This window comes from Vulpes vulpes, chromosome 8 (assembly GCF_048418805.1).
Source record: "Vulpes vulpes isolate BD-2025 chromosome 8, VulVul3, whole genome shotgun sequence".
Lineage (NCBI taxonomy): Eukaryota > Metazoa > Chordata > Mammalia > Carnivora > Canidae > Vulpes > Vulpes vulpes.
Window position 1 is genome coordinate 104,580,515 of NC_132787.1, and position 26,524 is coordinate 104,607,038.

The 26,524-nt window shown below is 54.5% G+C and overlaps 1 protein-coding gene across 6 annotated transcripts in view; it reads right to left on the minus strand.

Annotated features, from left to right (window-relative positions):
• The window catches only part of HPCAL1 (hippocalcin like 1), a 113,751-nt gene that overhangs the window by 20,631 nt on the left and 66,596 nt on the right, over positions 1 to 26,524 (minus strand). For 4 of the 6 annotated variants that reach the window (XM_026009109.2, XM_026009108.2, XM_072767722.1 and 1 more), the window contains exon 2: positions 5,481 to 5,566. The exons of 1 other annotated variant lie outside the window; for it this stretch is intronic. The gene's annotated coding sequence lies outside the window, so the exon portion shown is untranslated. Of the gene's footprint in view, positions 1 to 5,480; positions 5,567 to 19,240; positions 19,295 to 26,524 lie in introns of those variants that run through there. One more of the 6 variants, XM_072767724.1, reaches the window with a different exon arrangement.

Here is a 26,524-nt window from a genome sequence, read left to right on the forward strand (position 1 = left end):
TATTTGATTCATGTTTAATGTCTTTGGGAAGAAACAAAAACGGTAGGTCCTTCTCTACATAAATGGCATCAGCCCGGCTAAAACGAAGGCGCTCGAACGGTGACGGGCCAGCCGCCCTTCCTGACCACAGAGGGTGCAGCCTTGACCTGCGTGACGGGGGCAGTGTTTAGAATCAGGAGCGCAGGCGGCTCATAAAAGCGGCCCTTTGCCATTCTTCCTCTTTAAATCCCAACATCAGAAGCCAGAGATTGTGCAGGGAGAGCCAGGAGCGAGTGAGAGACGCGGGGCCAGGTGCTGGGGGTACCAGGACAGGGTGCTCGCGGGCTGCTTACGGTCTACTGGGGAGGCAAGGCACGAGTTCCTTCTTGCTCCTCTAGGTTGTGGGAGCTCCGGGCCTGGGTGGAAGGAGGGGCAGGGCTCCAGGAGGAACCCCAGACTCTGGGTTTCAGGCGGAGGCCCACGTCCTTTCCTGAGCCCTTCCCCAAGGACGCAGAGCTGAGTTGCACTCACGCAGAGCGCGGCTGGGAATAAGCCTGTAGCCAGTGAGCACAGCGCCTGGTACCCGGGGAGGCCCCAGTGCGTGGCCCTTGGTAAGAAGAAGGAAGTCAGGGAGCGAGGGAGCCAAGGGAGGGGGCGCTGAGGACCCCCAACACCTCGGCAGGCCTGGCCCCATGGAGCCCATCTTCCTGGGATTCTAGGTCTCCGGATTTCCCATCCAAGACTTTCCGACCCAGAGAGTCTAGAACTTCAGGGAAAGAGCCAGTCTCCTGGAGACCCCCGGAGGTCCCAGGTGCAGGCGCCAGAGCAAACCTTTGCTGACTATGTTCCCAGACTTCTCAGCTACAAATCTGCACATACGGCCTGACGGGTCCAAGAATATAGTCAAGGGGTCCACAGCACAGAAAACATGCAATCCGGGTTGACCCGGCAATCTGGGCTTTGGGGCGTGAGAAGGATCAGTGCAGGAGGGCCTGAGAGGCCTGCATCATGGAGCGGGAGGACCTGCGTGGATGCGGACTGCCAGCCCGGGGGGAGCCAGGAAGCAACGAGATCTTGGGGTCATCGATCATTCATTCATTTGTTCGATGTGTCCTGCTCTTTCGTCGCCGAGCAAGGGCGGACTTGGAAGCTAAGACACCCTTCTTTTTATTTCCACCTTTCATCTTCCCAACACAACACAGAAACCTCCGCCCCGGGGTGCTGAGGGGCAGTGATTCCCTTGCCCGGTGCTGGCAGTCCCTCCACCGATTCCCCAGCGGCTGAGAATGTCAAGCCAAGTCATGCATGCCCACAATGTGTGTGTGTGTGTGTGTGTGTGTGTGTGTGTGTGTGAGCGTGCACACAGGTGCACACACTGTGCAGGCATCTGCCCACAAGGCCTGCCGTGCAGGATCCGCCCCTGTGGCTGAGGCCCGAAGGGGACGCCCACAGGAAGCGATATTGCAAAGTCATCGCAAGTCACTATAAAAATAACCCTCCCCTTACAACACAGGAAGGATTTCCCCCTTCCAATGTCCTGCCTCAGAACCGTAGCCCTTTCTGCTTTGCGGGCCGCCTCACAAGGGCCTGGGGACGGCTCTCTGAGGCCCGCCCGGGACCTGCAGGCCAGCGACACTTCAATGGGCTGCAAGCCCAGCGCCCAGAGGAGAGGCTAACCCGGCAGCATGCTTTCCTGTCCAGTTCTGCAGGACCCCAAGTCCCCGTGCCCCTGGTCCCCGAACATCTTCCAGCAGAATTGTGGCTACATAGATCCCTGCGGGCAACAATTATGAAATTTTTGAGGAGGGGGTCACTACGTAAAGGACGAGGAGGTCCATTGTCCGGCCCCATGTTGGAAGCACTGAGATGCTGCTTATCACCCCGATTCCTCATTGGGTCAGTGCTGCAAGTGTCCGGCCCCTCGTGTCTGACCTACACCTGCTCCCACCTGCCTGGCCTGACTCCTATCCTGCACTTGCCCATCCCCACAATGCGACGCTAATCTCGCTGCTCCTTAATGACTTGGGTGCATTTCTGCCACAGGCCCTTTGCACCGGCTGTTCCCCAGATATCAAACTGCTCCCTTACAATCCTCAGGTCTTTTCCAACACACTTCCCACCGAGGACTTCCCTTGGACCATGTCCAAGCCCAAACCCCAACACGCATTCTTTATCCTCCTAACTTGATTTTTTTCTCTATATTTTGTTGAGTTCAGTGTCTCTCTCCCCCCAGCACTCTTCTACCCCGTCTGGGCCCCTGTGTCTGCTTCAGCATCCTGACATCTGGCTCCTAGCCTCCGCAGGACCTGACCTGGCCAGGAGCATCCCTGCCAACCCCAACCCAGTATACCTGTGCCAACCCCCGAGCCTCAGCTGGGATACCTGTACAGGTATACCTCGGTTGTGCTTTGCTTTCTTGCACCTCCTGGATAACCCATTTTTCACACACTGAAGGTTTGTGGCAACCCGGCATCAAGTAAGTCTATCGGTGGCATTTCCCAAGAGCATTTGTTCACCTCGTGTCTCTGTGTCACATTTTGGTAATTCTTGCAAGATTTCAAACTGCTTCATTACGATCATATTTGTGGCGGTGATCTCTGATCAGCGATTACGACTCGCTGGAAGCTCGGACGGTGATCAGCCTCTTTTAGCCACGGAGTTCGTTTTTTTTTTAAGATTTTATTTATTTATTCATGAGAGACACACACACACAGAGGCAGAGACACAGGCAGAGGGAGAAGCAGGCTCCATGCAGGGAGCCCGAGTGGGACTCAATCCCGGGTCTCCAGGGTCACGCCCTGGGCTGAAGGTGGCGCTCAACCACTGAGCCACCCGGGCTGCCCACCACAGAGTATTTTGAAAATAAGGTACCTACGTTGTTTTTTTAGACGTGATGCTATTTCACACTTAACAGTATAGCACACACGTAACTTTTATATGTGCTGGGAAACCAGGCACGCATCGACTTGCTTTCTTGCTGTGGTCTGGAACCGAACCTGCGGTGTGGGCCGAGGTGTGCCTGCCCGCGATGTCCACTTGACACAGAGCCGATTCTCTGCCATTCCCAGCCCCCACGGGGCGGGGGGAAGCAGATGGACCTGATGAAAGCAGCAGCCTCCCCGCTCCACTATCCTGAGGCAGAGGCCCTGCCTGAGGCTCGTGTCCCAACCCGAGGGGGGGGGGGGGCACTTTCACAAAGGTGAACAGGTCACACGAGAGATGGCAGGGAGAGGCAGAGGGCACACCCCCAACAACCACACGAAGGGGGGGGGTCCTGCATGTGAGGGAGACTTCCTGGGGGGGACAGGCAGCAGGGAGGAGTGCCGCGGTGCCCGGGCCTGGCCTGAAAGCCTGAAAGCAATTCTCTTTGGGGGTTGCCGCTGGGGGTCTGATGGTCTGACCCGCCTGCCGACTCCTGCATCTGCTGGCGGGATCGTGGAATGAGCAGCTTGGCACCTGCCCTCCTCGCCTGCTGCCCCCTCAGACCCCTCAGAACCTCCAGACTCCTGAGACCCCCTCAGACCCCACAGGCCCCTCAAACTCCCTCAGACCCACCCCAGACCCAAGAGACCCCCTCAGGTCCTTCAGAACCTGTCAGAACCAAGACCCCCTCAGACCCTCTGAGACCTCTCAGGTCCCTGAGACTCCCTGAGACCCCTCAGGCCTCTAAGACCCCCTCAGACCCCTCCCCAAACCCCTCAGACCCCCCAAACCACTCCGACCCCCTCAAACCCTTCAATACCCTTCAGACCCCCTGAGGGCTATTATGCTGGGCACCCAGGAACCTTAAGATCACTTATTAAGGTGGTAATTAAGGTGGTGACACTTCAGTAGGTTTTGGGTCCAAATCTTAGCCCCACAGCTGAGCCCTAAAGGTGATTCCTGGGTGGGAAGGTGAGAATTATGTGCCTCGAGGGCCTAGAAACGCCAGACTTCCTGTAAGGGCTCTGAGGCGGGCTCTCCAGGGCTGGGCCTGGCCCCACAGGGCTGAGCCCCAAGCGCCCCCACCCCACACTGCTCCCTCCTGTCGTGGGCAACAGGCCCCACACTCCCGGCCTCAAATGGGGCTTGCAGTTCTGGGGTGGGCTGGCCAAGCAGGGCAGGGCCAATGACTAATGACAGCCACTGTGATGATTACCAGAAATTGGGCAGGAGGAGGAAGAGGAAGGGACGTCGGGCAGCTGAGGCCTCCCCACACCTCAGCTCTTGCAACCACCCCAAGATGGAGGTGTGACTGACCCTCTTACAGGCGAGACGGGGAGGCTGTGAAGTGGGCCCAGCGGGATCCTGTGTGCACAAACCCGAGGTCAGAGGTTTTCTCCCACCACCACCTACTTCCTCACTTGGGAACAGAACCCAGCACTGAACTCAGCAAGAGGAACAGCCGCACAGCAGAGGCAGCCGGGTCCTGGGCCCCCAGGAGCGCTTGTTCAGTGCGCAGCCAGCACCTCCCGGTGGGAGAGCCATCTGCTGGCAAGGGAGCCCTACGGAGTGCCTCTCGGGGACAGAGGACGGGCACTGGGCTCAGCCCCAGGGTCAGAAAGGCTTTGAGAAAGAATGAAACCCTCTGAGCTTGGCTGGATGGGATGGCCAGGAGTGGGCCAGGCTAAGAAAGAGGAAAGTGTTCTGAGCAGAGGCCACTGGGGAGCAAAGGCCTGGGGGCTGGACAGCACATTCAAACATCATAGGCACATTGCCGTCACTACAGCCTCCCTGGATCCCAAAGCCGGCAGTGAGGCTTGAGATGGGGTCAGGAGGGTGGTGGGTCCAGACCAAGGGCTTGTGGATCATGCTAATTACTGTGGACTTGACCCCTTGTCTGAGACGACAGCAGCTGGTTCCAGGTTTGGGGGCCAGGCCTGGTCAGGGAAGGCAGGAGGGGCCTGGGGTTGTGGGTGAGGAAGCGGGTCCCATGGCCAGTCTGCTTGGGAGGCAGGAAAGGCAGCAAAGTAGACAGGCTGGGACAAGTGGAGAGGCCAGAGAAAAGTCTGGGAGGACAGGGGTGTGGCCAGAGAGGTGGGGGGGGTGTTTGAACCCAAGTTTAGTGAGGCCACGGGGGATGGTTGGGGGAAGAGGGAGGGAAGGAGAGGGGAGCAAGAGATGTGGGGGGAGGTTCAGCCCCGGGGCCCTGGGAAGACAGTTCTTTTGCCTCTGCGGGGGGTGGGAGATAGGAGCTTTCAGGTAAGTTCTAATTCCCAAATCAAAGCACCCAAGGACAAATGACCTACAGGAAGGCCTGGCCAGCTTCAGGCCAGAACAGGGAACAGAGAACCGAGAACCGAGAGGATCACAGGATGTCAGTGGGTGCTTTACATCCCAGAGTCTGTTTCCTGATACCTCATGGGTGTGCTGGGTAGGCTGGCCCTCGACTCCCGGATATCCCTGCTTTTCCCACTGAGCTGGGTGAAATCCTCACCAGCCACAGCCAGGTCCCCTACCCCACCCCCACCCTCTGGCCCTCACCTGCTTCCAGGCCCAGGTGGCCTCCCACAGCGACTTACCCAAGGCCGAGTGGAGGTGGAGACAGTTGGGACCAGAAGCTCTGGGGGCTGGTTCCACGTCCCTGTCTGGGCTGCTAGACCATGCCCTGGAAGAGAGAAACAACAGGTCACCTAGGATGTGGACTCTCTGGGACCAGAGCTCACTGCCTTTCTGGTGTCTTCTGTGTGCCTATCGGCGGGGACTACGGCTTCTGCAAGCCCCACAATAAGTACAGGAGAGCCCTGGCTCCTGGGCCCCTGGCCAGCCATCGAGGGCAGGGGCCATGAGCACATGTACCCCCTGCACTGGGAGGAAGGAAAGCCTGCCACAGTACCAATAGGGGACATCTCCCAGGGAGACCCTGGCCACCCCGTGTGAGGTCACCAGCCATCACGAGCTGGAGCAAAAGCCAGGCCTGGCCGGGAGCCCATGGCCTCTGTGGTCTTCACACCCAGAGCCTGAGCACTGGCAGCATCACTGAGTCACTGTGGCCTGTCACCAGGCTGCTGGCGACAGTGACCCCACAGGGTCACTGTAAGGGCCCAGGGGATTGTGCACACCACGACCCAGCCCAGGGCGGGCTCATGGGAGCTCCCCCAGCCAAGTTCCCAGCCCTGCATGCAAAAACGGTCAGAAGGCATCACCGACCTCTAGGCATCGGCTCACAGAGTCACACAGTCACTATGAGAAGAGAACTCCACGCACGGTGGGCATCCTGGGTGCCCCGACCACTCCCTTTCCCCATCTTTAACCATCACCGCCAGCTCCACACATTCCACACACCCTGCCTCATGCTTGATGGATGGCTGACCGCCTCTTTCACTCCCTTCTGTGAACGAGCTGCACCGTGTATGTGGTGTGTAATTATAATAGTCTCATGGTCACCGTCCCTACACCGCCGGGTGCCCCCCAAAAGCTTCCTATACGTTTACGTCACTATCCAATTCAATCCTCCTAGCAGCCCTATGAGGCAGGCATAATGATGAACCCCATTTGCCACATGTGGAGACTGAGGCTTAGAGAAGCTAACTACTTGCTCAAGGGCGTGTGTCTTCCAAGTGACAGAGCCAGAATGGAGCCTGGACAGTGCCGGGCTCTCACACCCCGGAAGGGTTACCCGCCTTCCCCTCTGGCCGGGTCCTTCTCACCCCCCAAGCCCCTGTCATGTGTCTCTTCACCTGAGAGCCCACCCCTCCTCCTAAACGCATGTCCTGGCTATTTTATTATAACACATGGTGATCTCCTGCAATGATCATGATTTATACCCACTCGCTGGAGTGGCTCATTTGACCCAGAAAAATCTGACAGGGTGATTTTCTGTAGGGTAGGGTGCAGATGCCAACAGGGCTCCCCTCGCTCCTTTGCTCCTGCAAAACGAGGTGCTGCATCTCCTCCAGTGGCCTCTGAGCTCCAGGACGGCGGGGCAGCACTGTCTCTGCCTCTGTGCCGCAGGTACGCAAGTGGCACTCGATAAGTAATCGATGTTTGACCAATGAAGGCCCCCAGATGCATCACATGGACATTACTAGAAAATTCTGTCCTTTTCCACCAATATAGAACTTATAAGCCAACTACATTATTTAGACTCACTGCTGGGATCTAAGACCTCGAGTAGAAAAGCCATACATCTTCCCACCAGAAATTCTCACTGGAAGGTCACTGTACTTTTAGACAGCACCACACACACACACGTACATATACACACATATATATGTGCATATATAAAATATTTTATGTATACATTTTATTTCATCATATAATGTATATTTTTAAAAACAGACTTTCTTTTTAGAGCAGTTTAATGTTCACAGCAAACTTGGGCAGAAAGCACAGAGCTCCTGCCCCCGCCCCCTCATGCCCAGCCTTCCCTATTATCAACACACCCCACTAGAGACCAGGGCACATTTACCACGGTTGTGAACCTACTCTCACACACATTATCGCCCCAAATCCATAGTTCACATGGCTCACTCTTGGTGGCATACCTTCTGTGGGTCTGGACAAGGGTATGATGATGTGTATCCACCATTACAGTATCACGGAGAGACGTTTTACTGCCCTAAAAGTGCTCCGTGCTCCCCTCATCCTGTATTTTTTTTAGGTGCTTTCAAGTCCATGATCTTGGCTAAGCCATCTTGCAGCTCTGTAAGCCCTGCTTTGACACTCGGGGAAATCAGGCCCAGATAGGGTCAAGGGTCCTCCCCGGGGTTGCCTTTGCCAAACCCAGCAGTAGCCAGCAGCAGAATGTACAGGAAGCTTTGTGTCGGGGCACAATGTTATCATCCTACCCTTTTCATGGTCCTGGCACAGAGGGCCTATTCTGACGCCCAGTTCACAGAGGAGCAAACATACTTGGGGACACCTGCCATGGTCACACGTGGCTAAGAGGGATGGCAAAAATGCCAACTCCTAAACCCATTCTTGTTCTTTCCATTAGTTACAGGAGCTTTCAGGAGACGGTGGGAATGCAGTGAGCAAGCACCCCCTCGGGCCAGGGGGGCTCTGGAGCCAGAGCAGGTGCTCCCCCAGCCCTCAGCCCTCTTAGTGGGACCCTGCCCTCCCAGACACGCCACACTGCGTGACTAGTGCCACCGGACCTCGCTCAGGTGCAGGTGAGCCGGCTGTCCGCTATAAGGCCCTACCATTTCCAGCCTCCTGGGGGCAGTCCTCAACAATCAACATGCTCAGTGACCAGCTCAGTGTCAGGAGTGCCAGGTGAGAATACTGCTAGTCCACACAGACACCTTCTGGGGAGGCCACAGCCCTTCCTGTCTCACTGAGACACACACCAGCTCTTCCGGGGAAAGTACTGGGTGGCAGTAGAGCAGAGGAGGAGAAGCTCTGGTTCTGGGTGTGTGTCTGCTGCTGAGTGGCCCTGTGACTTGGGCATGCCCTGTCATCTCTGCCATTCTGTTTCCCCCTCTTGGACAAAGCCCGTGGGCTGCATCCCCCCTCAGGGATGAGCTCCGACATCAGGCATCCTAGCAGAAGGGGGTCCATCATTGCAGAGGCCTTGAAGGCTCTGGCTCCCTGGCTGCTCGGGAACACTCCATTAACTCAAATTGCAAATTTCCTTCTGGTTCTATCGCTAAGCCACAGGGGCTTCCCGGCCACCAGCTTTCCTGTGACAGATAAAGATTACAGTCATTGCTCAAGACTGAATCAAGTAGCAGAAGTCATTATGCAGAAATAATTATGTTGAGTTATGTCTGGTTGCTCCTGATTTCTGTCTAGCAATTGTTTTGCAAATGGTCTGCTTCTTCCTCTCCAGAAGAGCTGACTGCCGAGGCCTGGGTGATTCCAATAGACATAGTGGACACAATCCCACTGCTCCCAACTCCTGAGGGCGGGGAGAGCACATAAGCATCCAGGGTAATGTTGTCTGTGAGGCCCTTTGGCCGAGCCCTTGGGAGAGAGGAGATGTGAGAGACAGAAGCCCGGGAGGGGGCACACTCACACCTCAGCCTCATGCACCCCTGCACAGGACCCTCCTTCAAAGCCTGCTTCACACATCGCTTGCTCCATGGGGCCCTTCCTGACACCCCAACTTCCCCAGCCCCTTGCTCATGTTAGACATAAGACAGCTCCTTCTCTTAGGTTTGGGGGCCTCCAGAGAGTGACCTGCGCAGGTCAGAGCAGGTCTGACCCGTTCTTGTACTCTCCCAGCTCCGAGCACAAAGCAAGGCCTCAGGAGAGCAGAGAGAAGGACAGCACAGAGGGCTGTGTGGCCAGACTGCCGGGGCTCCAACCCTAGCTCTACAATAGTAGATTAGGCAATAGTATTGGCAGTAGTAGCAGTATTGGCAATAATAGAAGGCAATAGTACTGCCTGGCTGTGGGCCCCTGACCCATGGTTTAACTTCTCTCTGTCTCAGTTCCTAGGTATGTAAAATGGAGATGATAATCACCCTACCTAGTTCATCAAGTTCTTGTAACACCTAAATGAGCTAATGCACAAAATGCTTGGCACATAGGAAGAACTCACGTGTCAACAGTGACTGAAAGAGCAGAAGGAACAGACTTATAAGAATCTAAGCCACTATGGGACTCCTGGGTGGCTCAGTGGTTGAGCGTCTGCCTTCTGCTCAGGTCGTGATCCTGGAGTCCTGGGATCAAGCCCCACATTGGGCTTCCCACAGGGAACCTGTTCCTCCCTCTACCTATGTCTCTGCCTCTCTCTGTCTCTCAGGAATACATTTTTTAAAATCTCAAAAATAAATAAATAAATAAATAAATCTAAGCCAGTAGAAAGACACAAACTACCAGTCCTTACTCAAGAAAAATAGACAATCTGAAATAAAGAGACAATCTGAAATGCCTATAACAAGGCAACAGATTGAATTAGTAATCAATATATTACACACAAAAAAGCCCAGAACCAGATGGCTTCACTGCTGAATCCTACAAACATTTAAAGAATCAATACCAATTTTCATAAATTCTTCCAAAAAAAAAAAAAAAGAAAAGAAAAGAAAATAGAGGAGGGAACACTTCCCAACTTGTCAGTACTACCCTGATATCAAAATCAGAAAGACTTCACAAGAGAAGAAAGGCATAAACCAGTGTCCCTAATGGACATGGATGCAAAAACAAACAGATAAATCAACAAAATACTAGCATACCAAATCCAGCAACATAAAGAATAGAAAGAATTATACACCCTGACCCAGTGAAATTTATCTCAGGAATGCAAGATTGGTTTACCATCTGAAAATCAATGCACGTAGTACATCATAACAACAAAAATAAAAAGCAAAAGTCACATGCTTATCTCAACTGATGCAGAAACAGTACTTGACAAAATCCAACAGTTTCATAACAAAAACACTACATAATCTCGGAGTAGAAGGGAACTTCTTCAACCTGACAGAGTATCTGTGAAAAACTCACAGCTAACATCACACTTAATGGTGAAAGACGAGATAGATGCTTTCTACCTCAGATCAGGAATGAGACAAGGACGCCTGCTCTCACCGCTTCTATTCAACAATCTACTAGAAGTTCTAACCAGGCCAAAAAGGCAAGAAAAAAAGTACAAGATGAGAAAAGAAGAAAAAAACATAGGCTAAATCTTCATAATCTTGGATTTGGCAAAGGATTCTTAGATATGACACCAAAAGCCCAAATAACTAGATAAGATAAATAAATTGGGATTCATCAAAATTTAAGACCGGTGCTTCAGAGGATACAGACAAGACAATGAGAAGACCACCCACAAAATGGGTGAAAATATTTGCATATCTTATAACTGATAAAGGACTTGTATCTAGAATACATAAGGAACCCTTACAATTCAATAGAAAGACTTATAATCCAATTAAGTATGGGCAAAGGATGTGAAGAGACATTCCTCTCAAGAAGATATGCAAAGACCAATAAAACCCATGAAAATATGCTCCACATCATTAGTTATTAGAGAGACACAAATCAAAAGCACAATGAGATACCACTTTACATCCACGAAGATTTCTAGAATCAAAAAGAGCGATACAAGCGTTGACAAGGATTTGGAAAAATCACAACCCTCCTACACTGCTGTTGGGAATTTAATGGTGGAGCTGCTGTGGAAAACAGTTTGGGAGTTCCTCAAGTGATTAAACATATAGTTGCCATGTAACCCAGAAACTCATGTCTTGGTATATTCCCAAGATATGAAAACCTATGGCCACACAAAGACTCATACACAATGTTCACAGCAGCATTGTTCATAACAATGAAATGGTGGAAACAACCCAAATGTCCATCGACAGATGAATGAGAACAAAATGTGGTATATTCATATGGTGGAGTATTATTCAGCCATAAAAAAGAAATGAAGTATTGACACCTGTTCCAACATAGATGAACCTTGACAAGACTACACTAAGTGAAGAAACTAGATACACAGGGGCGTGGGGGTGGCTCAGTCGGTTAAGCATCTGCCTTTGGCTCAGATCATGATCTTCGGGTCCTGGGATCGAGCCCCACGTCAGGCTCTCTGCCCAGCAGGGGAGTCTGATTCTCCTTCTCCTTCTGCCTCTGCTCGTGCTCTCTCTCTCCCTCTCACTCTCTCTCTCAAAATAAATAAATAAAATCTTTAAAAAGAAAAAGAAAAAAAAAAAGAAACCAGACACAGAAGGATAAATATGACATGATCTCATTAAATATAAAATATCCAGAATAAGCAATCTATAGAGACAGTAGGTAGATTCATGGTTGCTTAGGCTGGGGGGTGGGGAGATAGAAGATGAGAGCTAAAAGGTATGGGGTTTCCTTTCAGGGTGATAGAAATATTTTAAAATTGTAGTGATGGTGGCACATATGTGTAAATGTACTAAAACCCACTGCCTTGTGTACTTTAAATGGATGAATTATACGGCGTGTGAGTTACATCTCAAAAAAGCTGTTGGGGGGACAAAAAAGGAATCTAAGTCAGGGTCTTTGGACAGAAGGGTAAAGAGCAGGCTGGCAAACTGTAGGGCTTCCCAGGGCTGGTGCTTCAGTTCTTGTCACCCCAGCTTGCCACCAGAACCCAGTGGCCTCTGGTCTGGGGATGTGGCCCCTAGGAACGCGCTGCAGGTGGAGGTGCAAAACCACCATGGAGACACCCCCCCAACCCACTGATGCAGTATGTGTTCCAGATGCATGCTGTGAACCCAACACGTGTGTCAGGTGTGGGGACCACAGCCCCCCTCTTGAGGAGCCCACGGCCAGTGGGGTACACCCAGGTATGCGCCAGATGTCAGGGCTGGGCACACAGACACAAGTGCTGTCTCTGCAGCCAAGGGGGTGATCCAGCCCAGCACAGGGAGGGGTGGGGTGGGGGGTGGGGTCCCTAGGACACACACTCAGGGATGGAGGTTCCATTGGCTGCTCAACTCAGCTCCTGAAATGGCCCAGGCGGCCACCCCAGAGCACTGTGGGCACCACCGAAGGAATTACAGTTCTGGGGCCTCTCGGGGGCCAGTTCCTGGACCCAGGCACTGAGGGACTCAGCACCCACTGTCCTCACTGGCCAGTCCTGGGGAAAACAGCTAGAAAAGCATCTTCCTTCCGTGCCCGATGCCTCCTCACACCCAGGCGCAGGCTTCCCCCACCCCGACTGTGCTCTGCGCCTCTCCTGCCGGCTCCCACCAGGGGCGGATGTGTGCTCCAGAGCTGACAAATTATTTTAATATATCCTGAAATCTAACTTAATTAGAGAGCAAAGTCCTCGAGGGAGAAAAATAGAGTGGGGTCTGAAGTCAAGATGGATGGGTTTTGGATTATGACTGTTTCGGAGATGACTGCAGATTATGACTATTTCGGAGGTGACTAATCCCACCACGGTCCCCAAGTCTCAGGGCAGATGCTCACAGAATACTTTCATGCAGACGTTTCACACAACCACCACTTAGTAGAGGCATGTTCCTCCACGGCTCAGTTCAAGCACTAAGGGGCTGCATGTCCTGCAGATGTGAGGTCGCCCAGGCTGCAGATTTCGCAACAGGGAACAGGGCTGGAGGAGATACCAGTGGAACATCTAAGTGAACCCTGAGCCCCGCACAACCATGACCGCTGCCCAGCACCCTCCCTGGCTACCTGGGCCACCCGGTGGTGGCCCACCCCATCCCTGACTTCCGGTGAGTGTGTGCCATGTTTGATTGTAGCTCCCATGGCCATCCCCATGACCAGGTGTTTGTGATTGTGCCACAAAACCAAAGGGGCCTATCTCTGACCCCTCTGAAAAACTGTTCATCTTACATGCTAAAGATGACCACACACATCCCATTAAACTAAGATTTCAACTTCTTGCTATACCCCCGATGGAAAGATTGGAACGTGTCCACCAAAAAAAACATGCAGGGGTGCTCGTAGCTGCAGGACTGGTAACAGCCTCCACTGGAAACTCCCCACGTCCATCTGCAGCAGATCGATTAATGAACTACAGTGTGTCCATACGACAGAAGGCCACGGAGGAACAGAAGGAACCTCAGTGACACAACACAGGTGAATCTCCAAACATGACATTGTGTGAAGCGGCCAGGCACAAAACACTTCACACTGTATGATTCCATTTACAAAAAAGAATAAAAACAGGCAAAATAAATGCACGGTGGTGGAAATCAAGATCAGCTAGTCTTGGTGGGGGTGTTGATTAGAAATAAGTCAATTGGAGAAAGACAATTATCCTATGGTCTCACTCATATGTGGGATGTAAGAAACCATAAGGGAAGGAGGGGAAACTGAGTGGGGAAAAATTAGAGAGGGAGAGACTCCTAACTCTGGGGAACAAACAAAGGGTTGTGAAAGGGGGGGTGGGGGTAGGGTAACTGGGTGACAGGCTCTGAGGAGGGCACATGATGGGATGAGCACTGGGTGTTATAGTATATGTTGGCAAATTGAATTTAAATTAAAAAAAAAAAGGAAGAAAGAGTCATGAGGGGACTCAGGTCTGCTCCTCTTGTGAAAATGCACACTTTAATGCAGACAGGTGAAACTTCAGTGAAAAGCTAAGCAAAGATAACGAAGCAGCCACTGTCACCCCTGCATCCATCCCCTGCCCACCTGGGGCAGGTCCCAGCACTCCCCAGCCTGGCTGATGCCCAGTGGTAACTTCTGGAAGCCCGAGGATGTCTTTGGGTCACTTGTAAAACCCCATCTTCCTCACCACATCTGTCCAGGGAGGCTCTAGGGGATGTGAATTTTCACAAAGTAAGGACCCTGTGGGACCAGCACCCAGCCTGCCCTCCCCGCACTGTCAGCCCATGCATGAGCAGCTACTCTGTGCCACCGGGGATCCCTGAGTATTGGCAAGCACCCTGCCTTCAAAGGGCTTGCCTTCCAGTAACAAGACGCAAATGGAGAGGGGGCAGGAAAAATGTGTAAAGGGGGTCAAAAGGTAAAAAAAAAAAAAAAAAAAAAAAAATTTACACACACAGACTGCACCTGCACACACACATACGTACTGCCATGATTGTCACGGCGGGGAGGAGGGAAATCACACTGACTACCACCTCGGATTGCAAGGCAAGTATCTCCCCCCTTTATAATAAATCACAATTCGTGTGCCACCTCTCAGCAGGCACCAGAAATAAGGGGCGTCTTAGAACCAAGCCACGGAGGCCAGGGGTCATGTGCGATCATTCGTAAAGACCGGGATTCTCCGAGATCTGGAAGGAAAAGGAGGACCAGCAAAGACCAGGAGGGCTGGGGTGACCCTCGGGGTGCTCCTGCGAGTGCAAACTACTCGCTCTTTCTTCCAAGAGCGTCTGCCTTCTGATCCCCCCAGCGACGACGGGTCTCTCTCCAGTTCGCCCAGTGCAACAGGGGAACTGGGCCAGTGTGCAGCCCACTCCTCCTGCCTCCCGCTCAGGCCGGCGTCCTGCGCGTTGGTTGGTGCATGTTCCGAGAGCTGCTCCTCCAGCTTCCCCCCTCTAGCCCCGCCAGCACGGCACCAAAAGGAACCAGGGAAATGCCCTAGATGATGGTTCTGGCACTGTGACAGTGCCCCCCGCCCCCCTTCCACCCCGTTCCCTCCTAAAGCCACAATCCTCAGTTCCTCTTAGGAGTCCACACTGCCCCATTCCCAACTCACTGCACCCGATGGGGACCCCTGCCTTTTGCACCACAGAGGGGGCTCTGTCCCCACAACATGAGTGGCTGGGCCGCCTGCTGCCATCGGCCACGGTGGGTGGGCCCGCGCCAGCGCACAGGGGCTCTGCACACGGGCGCAGCGCGGCGCGGCCGAACCCATCGACCCTGGCCCCTCAGCGCCGTGCGGCATTAAATCCCCCGTGTTGGCTTTAACCCACTGGGAGACAGTCTGTCCACCTCTTCCACCAGCGTGGGAGCCACGGTAAGATGCTTGTCACTCTTCAGAAGGTAAGTACGCCCGCACCCCCCCTCCCGCCAGGCTCGCTGTTCTGCCGAAGGACCTGTGAAGGCTGAAATGTCTTCCTCTCCCTGCTCCCGTTTACACACGGTATCCCCAAAAACACCTTCCAAGGAAAATGAGATTGGGCTGTTGTGCCCTACAGGACGCAGAAGGCAAGAGATGCTCCACGGTCACAGAAACGTGCAAATTACTTCGTGCCGCAGTTACGTTGGTGTCTAAGCTGCAGGACTTCTCAGACCCTTTAACGTACGGCCGATTTATTTCACTTCAATCTCTGTGACTGAGATTTCTTTTTGTTTTTTTTATTGAAGTTCAATTTGCCAACACATAGCATAACACCCAGTGCTCATCCCGTCAAGTGCCCCCCTCAGCTCCCGTCACCCAGTCACCCCCACTCCCCGCCCACCTCCTTTTCCACCACCCCTTGTTCGTTTCCCAGAGTTTGGAGTCTCTCGTGGTCTGTGTGACTAAGATTTCTGTGCTAAATCTTTCTGGGGGTGTAACGGCACGCCTGAGTCCTCCCGCCGTGTGTTTAGCTGTAGAAATCTTACTTTCATGGAGTAACTACAGGACAAGAGGATGTGAACTACATTTCTGAAAATGGATCCAGCTGGAATTCCAGACTTTTTCAATTCCAAACTGCTTAGCATTTAGGGGTCTCTTGATGTTCCCACCTGAGCCTTTCAGTTAAAAAAAAAAAATTTTTTTTTATATATATTTGATTTTAAGCACAGTTGTGGCAGAAGAATTTTTGAAAAGCAGAGAGTGCTGCTAAAATACCAGGCACTGGGAAGGGACTGTAAGAGCCCCTGGACCGAGGGCAGCAAGGAAGTGAGGTCCCTTCGCCAGCTGCATTTCCTTGAGACAGAAAACTCAAGTTTGTTCACTCTCGACTCTTCAGGGAAGAAAATAAAATGGCTCAATGCCCACTAACAGAATTCTTGGAGCCTCCTGAGCCCGGCTGCTGCCACCCCTACTCCCATGCCTCCCCGATGCCACTGACCTCTGGACCAGAGGCCACAGAATCCCTGCCCTGGTGTTCTTCTTGGGCGGCGTCTACGGCGCGTCCTGTTCCGGACAGAGGAAGAAAAAGTGGGCCTTTGCCAACATCACAACAATGAGGCAGCCAGAGGGGAAACACGAGTGGACCCCGGGGAGGGGAGAGCAAGAAACCCCAACCTGATCCCTGGTTTCTATTTGGGGGCCTGTGTCTCGCCGGCTCAGCTGGAAAACAGGCCTCACCCTTCAGAAAGTCTGGGGTGCAGGGACCCAGGCCAGCACCCAACTGTCCCTCCACTCTGCAGAGCCACCTCACGTGCCCCACCCACTGACCTCGTCCATGATTCTGCTTGGGAGAGAAAAGGTTCAGCGGCAAAGAAGAAAAAGAAGAGCAAAGCCACGCTTCTTGTCCATCCCCTTCATTCTGCAGTTGAGCAAGAGGGGTCTCGGCCCAGAGCACAGAGCCAGGGACGAGCCGCCCCAAACTCCTGGAGGGATGCATGCACTTTGGTTTGCTGGGCAGGCTGTGTGTCACCTGACTCCTGCCAGTCATGCGTCCCATGAGCCAGGCCACGGGCCTCTCCCTTAAGCCCTGAGAGTTTCGTTAATCAGGATGTTGGACAAGAGAGAGAAAGGGTTGGGGACAAGCTGTCGGTACTGCCCATGAAAGCCCATGGCACAGGAGAGCACGGGAAGTGCACAACAGGCGAATGGCAGCCAAGGGTCCACACGCATGACCCCAGGTGGCCTCTGTGACAGCCCGGGGACCCGGCTTCATGCCTGAGGATGCTGAGGCCCAGAGAAGTTCAAGGTCCTGCCTGGGGCCACAGGGCCAGGAAGAGGAGGAGAGTGTGGGCTCCCGACTCCAACCCAGGGAACTGTGGTGAGGCGCTGCCACCCCCAGAGGAGGCAACCTGGTGTCCAACCGGGGTTGCCCACACCAGGCAGCTGCTCCTGCCAGGACGGAGTCTGGTCCCAGACTTGCGGTGGGAGCTGCCTCCGGCCAGTCCATCTGCCTCTCTGCCCCTCTCCGCCATGCATTCCTCCATCCCTCACCCAACAGCCCACAAGCCAGTGGCCATCCAGGTGCAGACAGCCCCAGACCCAGTGCCCTGCCCTCCTGCGTGGCTCATACCACATATTGCAGGTGCTGTGGGGGGAGAAACAGGGGGGCATGTCACTCTAAGCAGGATCCAAGGAAGAGGTCACCAGGTGACAGTGGGCCAAGCCTTGTAGTACGGGGGCATCTCTGCTCTCTAGATGGAGGCCCAGGTGTGCAGAGGGGGCATGAGGGGCACCTGCCAAAGTCCCATGCTCCCATAACCACGGTGGCCATGGCCAGGTGGCAGAGGTCGGGAAACCTACTCCCTGACAGGTTGTCCCTGGGCCCGCCTGGATGCCTCTGGGACAGCAGATGCTCAGAGCACAAGGAGTGCTGGGGGTGGAGGGACACCAAGCACCCCTTCACGTGCAAGTGGCCCAAAGCATGTCAGATTTGGACTCTGATGTACTGCCCTGTGGCCCGGGGCAAGTGACCTCTCCTTCTGGGGCTGCTTCCTGCTTTTGAGAGCCTGCGGCCCTGCGGCCCTCGGGAAGCAATGAATCACATGGACACTACCAGTCCCTGCGCCTAACCCTGGAGTCTAAATGCGGCGTTTAAAGCTCAGGACCTCTGGGCAAAACCGCACTCGTCTCACTCTTGGGGTCACCGCCCCCAACTACAGATGGGGAAATCAAGGCTCAGAAACAGGAAGCCACTTCTCCAAGGTCACACAGCCAGGCAGGAGACTTCCCCCATGGGCCACAGGGATGCCAGAGACCAAACTCTGCCCTCAGGGGTCGACAAAGGAATGAGGAAAGCAGCCCAATTCAGTATCTACGTGTAATTAAGCAATGAGAGTGGAAGCCAGTGCAAAGGGCAGGCCTGCGGTGGGGTCTGTGCAGAGGTGGGTGGATGGAGGGGTTCTGGGCCAGGCCGCCTGCAGGGTGGTCTCCTCAGGCCAGGCTCCAGGAGCCAGACTCTGGGTCCCACAGAAGCCCCTGGGGGGCACGAGATGCCCCCCAGCATCTGCAGTTTAGCACTGGAGGCTCCAGTTCTGCCATGTGTGGCAAGTTAAAGATGCCAAAAATTCTGAGACTCCCTCCCACAAAGCCTGCTTGGTCCCCACCATTCCAGGGCCCCAGGGTTCTGGGAGGCCTGCCTGTGACCCATCTGCTGGGGCTCCTGGCCCCGCTGAACTTCTGGTCCCTGCTCAGAGGGCAGGGTCGTGCTCCCACGTCTTCCAGCAAGCCCCCTGCATGGCACCTGGGGCGTGGGGGGCTCTCCATCAACTAACCAATGGTCAGGAGGCTGGCAGCCCCGAGAAAAAGTGAGATGGGGCTGCAGAGAAACCACAAGAGCCAGAACACGGAGGCCTTTGAACACTGGGCTTCACGTCGCTTTTGGCAACAGGGTGCCACGGGGGTGGTGCTCTCGGGCACGGATTTGGAGCAAGAGCAGCCTGGCAGGCTGGACAGGAAGGACGGCAGCACAAAGTCCACTCTCAGGAGCAGTGGGGACGAGCCACCGGGGCACATGCATTTGTAAAAATGGACATTTTCAATGGTGACTGTGACCACACACGGCTTGCAGCCGGTCACACACAAACTGGAAACAAAGCCCCACCGAGACAGAACTCACTGCATGGCTGGTCTCAATGTCCCAGTTGCCAGTGGACTCCAAGGACCCCGGGGTCAGCCAATGCTCGGGGACCGTGCTTCCTGAAGCAGGTGACCAGCAGAGAAAGGACAACTGCCCCACAGAAAGGGAAGTGCCCAGAAGGGGCGCAGACTGACTCCCCTGAAATGCAGCCAGTGACCGCCAGCCGGGAAACGGGCACCCAGGGCCCTGGGATTAAGGCTAGTTCTCCTGCGAAAGCCACTTACTCAGGAGCCGACGGAGCATGCCGAGCTCGGCTGCCGTCTCTGTGATGAAGGAATAAGTCATCTGAAAACACAAATAAATTATTCATTCCCCACAAATGAGCAGCCCCTGGGTTCCTGCAACAGCCACTGCGCCACAAACACCCCAAAGGCTCAGCGAATCCTATTTGTGACACCGCTCTGCGGGGCGGACGCCGGATTCCGCATGTAGACAGCTCCCGCCCGACACCTGCCCACACCGCTTTCCACTTTGCAGCCACGAGTGACATCAGTCCAGCATCAAATGGAAAATCACAGCCTGGCCCGGCCCGGCCTAGGAGATGCGGGGCTTCTGTGCAGAGCGTGTCTGGCGGTTACGCATAGCCTGCGGACCGCTCCCATGCCCCAGGGAGCCGAGTCACTGTCCCCATCAGGGACGCCAGCCTGGAGCTGGCCTGCTGGCCCGCATGCAGACTTCTGGGCCCGGACCACCTCCCGGGCTCTGGCTGGGTGGGACACTGCATCTCCCAACTGGGGCCCCCGGGAGGAATCACCCCAATCAATCACAGCCCAGCTAGCCTTGCACCACCGGGCAGCCCTGGGTCGGGTTCTTCCCTCTGGGGGCCCAGGTGCTCTGATGGCTTTTGGGGGGATGGCAAGAAAGAACACTTGCAAAGCACTTTCACGCACTGGCGCTCCGCAGAGGCCACTCCCAGCTGGGTCTTTGCATAGCCTCACGCTTCCAATTTTCTATGTGATTCCCGTCTCCTCAGCTCAGGTCAAAACTGGGACGGGAAGAGCCCGTGAGGTTTATCTGGGTGCCAACACCCCTCCCAAACGAGCTATTGTGCTTGCCTAGAACGCCCCCTGTGTGCCCAGAGAACCCCACGACCCTTTGGACCCCTCCCCAAAGAGGCCCCGGAGCTCCGGGCAGGTGCTCACTTTCACAGCACCACACTCTGCTGGGATTGCTGCCTGCGTCTGTAGCCCCACGAGGGAAGGGACAGCAGAAGGACCGATGTCTTACCCCAGGGCTCACAGCTCCAGAGTCAGTGTAGAGCGTGAAAACCAACCACTTTCTCTTTGCAGAGTTGTCACGTGTGATGTGAGCAGATGGGCTTTGCCCCTTCCCAACAGATCTGTGCAAGAACCACCCTTGCAGGTTTCTAGCCCCCCACCTCCGTGGGGGAAGAAGTGGCTTTCTGACCTGCCTGAAGAAATGACATCCCAGCCTGGGGGTCCCCATCTCCTCTACTCTGCCCCCAGAGGGTGCAGGCCACCAGTTGCTCGGCTGTCTATGAAAGGGAAATTCGTTTTTAAGAGCGTGGGCAAAGGGGATCCCTGGGTGGCTCAGCGGTTTAGCGCCTGCCTTAGGCCCAGGGCATGATCCTGGAGTCCTGGGGTCAAGTCCCGCATCGGGCTCCCTGCATGGAGCCTGCTTCTCCCTCTGCCTGTGTCTCTGCCTCTCTCTCTCTGTGTGTGTGTGTGTGTGTGTGTGTGTCTCTCATGAATAAATAAATAAATAAAATTTTTAAAAAAGATTTTATTTATTCATAGAGACAGAGAGAAAGAGAGAGAGGCAGAGACACAGGCAGAGGGAGAAGCAGGCTCCATGCAGGAAGCCTGACGTGGGACTCGATCCCGGGTCTCCAGGATCACACCCCAGGCTGCAGGCAGCGCTAAACCACTGAGCCACCGGGGCTGCCCTTAAAAAAAAAAAAAAAAAAAAAGAGTGTGGACAAGTAACAGGAAGCTGACTTGACCATAGAGCAGGCTTGCCCATCCACAGCTACCTGCCAAGAGGCATGTGTGGGTGTGTCTGTGTGTGTGTACGTGCACACTCTTGCACACTCAACATACATAATTTAGTGGTTCTCAACTATGCATGATTTTGCCCCCCTGGGGCATCTGGAAGTGTCTGCAGACATTTTTGGTTACTACAGCTGGAGTGTGGGGGTCATCTCCAGGCATCTAGTAGGCGGGGGCCAACGATGCCCCTGAACCTCCCTACAATGCTCTCCCGCCCCAACAAAGAATGATGCAGCCAGAGCCTCAGCAGCACCAGAGGGCCAGAGCCCCTGATGCAGACACACTCCCCTGTTGGTCACGTCTTTGCTCCCCAACTGGTGACAGACTCTCGCCCTGAGCCAGGAGTTCCCTGATGGAAGCACACTCCTCCCCCAAATAAAGCACCAAAGGTCCTGCAGGGCACAGAGCCACCCCACACGCCCACTGTTCTAGAACGTGCAGAAGCAAGCCCACACTCCCCATGCTCTTGGAAGCCAGGTTTTGATGGTTCAGGACTGGTGTCGGCTGCAGCGGGGCCCGTTGTGTGGCCGGGCAGGAACAGGAAGGTGTGCAGCCTTTGCGGCCGGTTGGCGCAGACCACGCTCAGCAGCAACAGCAGGTACCCACGCTTTACGCTCGTCCCCCGCGGGCCAGGGTCTGTATGCTGGCCAGGGTCTGTATGCTGCCCGGGGCCTCTGCTCCAACTGACGCGTTTGAGGAAGCTCGGCCTTAGTGCAAGACTTGGCACGTGGTCATTTCTTTCTGAGCCCGGTTTGTTTGTTAAAGATCATATAGGACGGGGTCTTTTCTGCAAAGTCTCAAATGTTCTATTTGAGAGCTCTAGGGACATTAGGTCCTGTCATTGGGAGAGACACCCCATTTAGACACCACACCTTAGTTCTGCCCAACAAGAGAATCTACACCTGGTATCGAACCACAGGTATGGACGGATGCAGCATTCAGCATGCACAGCAGTCTAGAGAGAGTGTCACATTCACGCTGTCACTTGGCCCTCTCTACCTGGACGCCTGGGCTGGAGAAGGTGGGCGGCTGGAAGAGGTCTGAGTGGGAGGGGAGATTCAAGGTCCCTGCGCAAGACTTCTCCTGGGGCTCAGAGGACTCTGGCCTGCACTGTTGTTCAAAGTGCAATATTCGGTCTTTAAGGAGCAGCACGTGGCTTCTTGCTTGGGCCAAGGGCTACCTGGAATTTCACAGGTGGAAGCACCCGGGCTCCTCAGAGAGACAGCAGCAGCCCCCCTGCCTGGCCCTCTCGTTCTGCCCATTAACCCCCAAGAGGACGGGGGCTGCCTCTGTCAGGGACAAGCAGTGACGCAGGTGACCTGGGCCAAACAAGATGCCCAGGGTGTCAGGGTGATGGGCTGGTCTCTGAGCTGGAACTGAAGTCCCCTTTAAGCATTCGTTCACTTATTCGAAATACATTTAAAGGAAATCCTAGAGGCCAGGCACTGTCCTGTGTGTTACAAATGCAACAAAGAGTGACCAAGAACAATTCCTGCTTTGAAGGTGCTCACGAAAGTGCCCCAGGAGATTATAGGGCAATGTGACCTGTGCCATGAGCAAGGGACGTGCAGGACGCTGGCGGCCATGGGCACTGAGAGGCCTGCAGCCCTACCTAAGGATCTGGGAAGGCTTCTTGGAGGTGGCGACATCTAAACAGAGACCTTGTCTAAAAAAAGAGCCATGCAGAGAGAGGAAAGGCAGAGGGGTGGGCTGTAGGAAGCCCCTCACCCAGGCTGGGGTAACTTAGGCCCTAGAGGCCCAGGCACTCTACAGACAGACCACGGCCAGTGGGCCTCTGCGGTCAGGGCCCCCAGCTCCCATGTGAAAGGCACCTGGGTGGATCACAGTCAGGGAGGCTCACAGCCAGGCGCCCGCAGGCTTGTTCCAGCAGGGCTGGCCTGCTAAAGACGCAAACAGCCCTCCACCCCCGCCCTGCCCACAGCAGCACCCCTGCCTAGATCCTCTCTGGTTCTCACGGCCGCTGCGCCCACTACGAGGGCAGGCTGAAACCCGGGGCTTTTCCACCCACCTGCCCAGGCACCTTCTTGCCAGCCCCGGAGCGAAGGAGCCTGGTGTCTCCAGACCCGGAGCTCACCTCACGCACTTCCTGAGAGCTGGATGCTTCTTTTTAATTGCAAGTTTACTGTGGCCCAGGGAAAAGCAGCACCAGAGGAGCACACCCAGCTTCCACAGACCCCTTCGGCTGGTGGGGTGCAGGGCAGCTAACATTGTGCAGAGCTTGTCGGAGGTGATTACAATTCCTGTCTGGACCTCCAGGTGGACCCGGGGCAGGGAGTCCACCTTCCCTTACAAGAGACTTGGCCCAGGGGCCCCTGGGTGGTTCAGGTCATGATCCTGGGGTCCTGGGATCAAGTACTGCATCAGGCTCCCTGCTCCACAAGGAGTCTGTTCTCCCCCTCCCTCTGTGGCTCCTGCTGCTCTCTCTCTCTCTCTCTCTCTCTCAGTCAAATAAATAAATAAAATCTTAAAAGATTTTATATTAAAAAAGAGACCTTGCCCAAGGGACACACGCCACCGGGCGCACTCCCAATTCCAGCGTGGGGGCCGCGATGCACCCTGTGCAGCCTGACGGGGAAGAGCTGCTGACTCCGGGGCGTGCACTCGCCTCCCACGTCTTTTTCTTTTCTTCTCAAACCTGTACACTATGAATGAACGAATCTACACTTAAACCAAAATGCAAAGCTGGCCTTTGACCCTGTTAAATTTCATCTTACTTGCCACTCTCTCTTTAACCCAGCAGAGGTTCTGGTGGGCAATGCCCCCACCCCCAGTTTTTACCCCCAGACCCCATGACGTAGGTACCACATCATGCACAGCAGCGGGTAACCATGTTGACACAGTTGCGGCAGAGCCACAGAGCACCTGTGAGAGACGTCCAGGGCCACCCGGGGTCCCACAGCTCAAGGCCTGAGGGGTGGGTCATGCCACTGTCCCTGAGGCCCACTGCTCAGCTGCCACTGCCAGGGGCCCCTCTGCACCCCCCTAGAGAGGGAGGGCAAGGTCACAGCCCAGCCGGCCAAGAACGGAGCCCGGTCCGTGTGCCCTCCTGGGCGGCCACCCTCAGACCCCCTCCAGGGCCGCGCACCATCAGAGTAACCTCCAGAACTAACACCTCGCCCACCTCCACAGTATTTCTGAGAAACACACAGTGAAGGACATTTTGCAAACAGAAAGCGGGAGGCAGGGTTTGGGAGAAGCAGCTAGACTGATAATCTGGTCTCTGGACTCCCTGACTTGTGCAGGTGGCCTGCGGTCACGGCCTATGTACTGGAGACTCGAAGGTGCTCCAGCGGGAGGTGACAGGCGGGCAGGTGGGGAGTTCCCAACCTTGGCTCCAGGCCCACACCCCGCGCTCCCCTGATGTCCCGAGGAGGCCGCCACGGGCACAAGGCTTGCCTCCCATGAAACAAGAGGCTGAACTGAATCATGTCCATGTCCAGAACCTTCTGTGATTTGCCATTAAAAGTCAAGTCTATAAATACTTGTTATTGACACGGGGAAATGGGACAGGATGCCAACTGGAAACGGTGGGATATGAAGTGAATAAGTAGTATGGGATCAATCACGACGTGCCTCTGTGTCCCTTCACCGCCCTGGACGCGACTAAATACTGACCGGAGGAAGCGGCCCAGATGTTGGCTGTGATTTCTCTGAATTGCAGGACTGCGGGCTAGATTGGCTTTCTTTTTTTTTTTTTTTTTTTCTGCATTTTTCACCTTTTTCACAATGAGCGTCTAACATATATAACCAGACCAAAAATACTTTGAAGGACACGGTTCTCCACCACAGGTGCCTAACAGACCGCAACCTCCCCCCAGCCACTGGGTCCTGGCAGGCAGCACTCTACTTTGGGGGCAGGGGCTTAACACACAGCTGCAACCAAATTTCCCCGGCCCTGAGCACCTTGGAAATGCTGATTATTCACACAAATGCGTCCCACACCTCCCTTCAAAGCAGCCTCTAAAAACAACAACAAAAAACCCAAACATGAAATTGTATCTTTGGCGTGGACAAGGCAGATGCAAAGCGACACTGGCAGATGCTGGGGAATTCAGACAGCTGAATCCACCCTCAGGATCCCACTAAGTCACAAATCCCACTGAGAGACCCGAAACCAAACAAGACCAGTGTCATCCTGGCCCACCAGCATCCACACTGACAGGAGGCCAAGGGCCTGGAAGTGAGCACTTGGCTCAATGAGGCCCTGCGCCTCCCCTCCTGCAGCCCCGTCTCTGCACACTGCTCAGACGCCCTCTCCTCTGAGACACCAGGCCGCCCCTGCCCCGTCACAGGGCAGCTTGCTGTGCCCAGGAGGACCGTGCATGAGCTCATGTGTGTATCCGTTCACCTTCCACACCAGGCTGACTGTTCCACAGAAGAAAACACCCGAATAACTCTATACTTTGGTGCCAAACCCAATGCTTGGGCCGAAAGGAAGAAGTGAGAGGGGCCGGCAGGCCTGGTTCATGTGTGATGGTAACTTGGCCCTGGCCTACACCGTTCAGGTAGGCGGAGGGATGATGTGAGCCGAGATGAAGGGCACCTTCCAGGATGTGGGCTTGCATGTGGGCCAGGAGGAGTGCAGAGCATTCAGGGTGGGGGAAGCGCACGTGACAGGACCAGAAGGGGACGTGTCCATCAGGGGCAGGATGTGTGTGCATGGGGAATCCGGCATGGCTGGGGACTCAGGTGCCAGAGTCCACATCCACCCATGAGCCGTAGGGCAGTGACATTCTCAAGTCCTATCCATACACCTCTCCGGTGAAGCACTAAAGCAGTGGAAGAAAAAAAAAAAAAGAATAAATCCCGAGTGCCCAGCAGGTCTGGACATACAGGGTACCATGCTTCAGCTGTGGTTCAGCTCAACCACCTCCCACCGGCCATCCAGGTTGGGAGGGTGTGGCCTATGCTCTACAACTCACCCCACCTCTCCATGGTGCCTTCTAGAAGGACCAAGCGCTGAACGGCAGGAGGGTGTTAGTTAAGTAAGCAGCACGTGCCCAGGAATGAAATACAGCTAAAGCCTATAGAATCGGGCCACAAAGGATGATTTTAATAAAATGGAAGAATGTTTTCAGTAAGTTATGCTAAACAGGTTACAACGCAGTATGTAAAAAAACACAGTCTCATTATACTGAACTTTAACGAGACGTGCATTTTCTGACATTCGTGAGACTAGAAACTATAAGGCAGTGTGATCCGGGGCTACCCTGTCAGGCTGGGAGGCCCACTCTCAGCCTGGGTCTTTCACTGGCTCTGCCTGGACATCCTCCGGGGCAGGTGTCCCCACATTTGGTCCAATATCTCTTTTTTTTTTTCTTAGAGATTTTATTTATTTATTTGAGACAGAGAAAGAGCATGAGTGAAGGGAGGGGCAGGGGAAGACGGACAAGCAGACTCCCGGCTGACTGTGGAACCCCACGTGGGGCTCGATCCCACGACCCTGAGATCAAGACCTGAGCTGAAATCAAGAGTCAG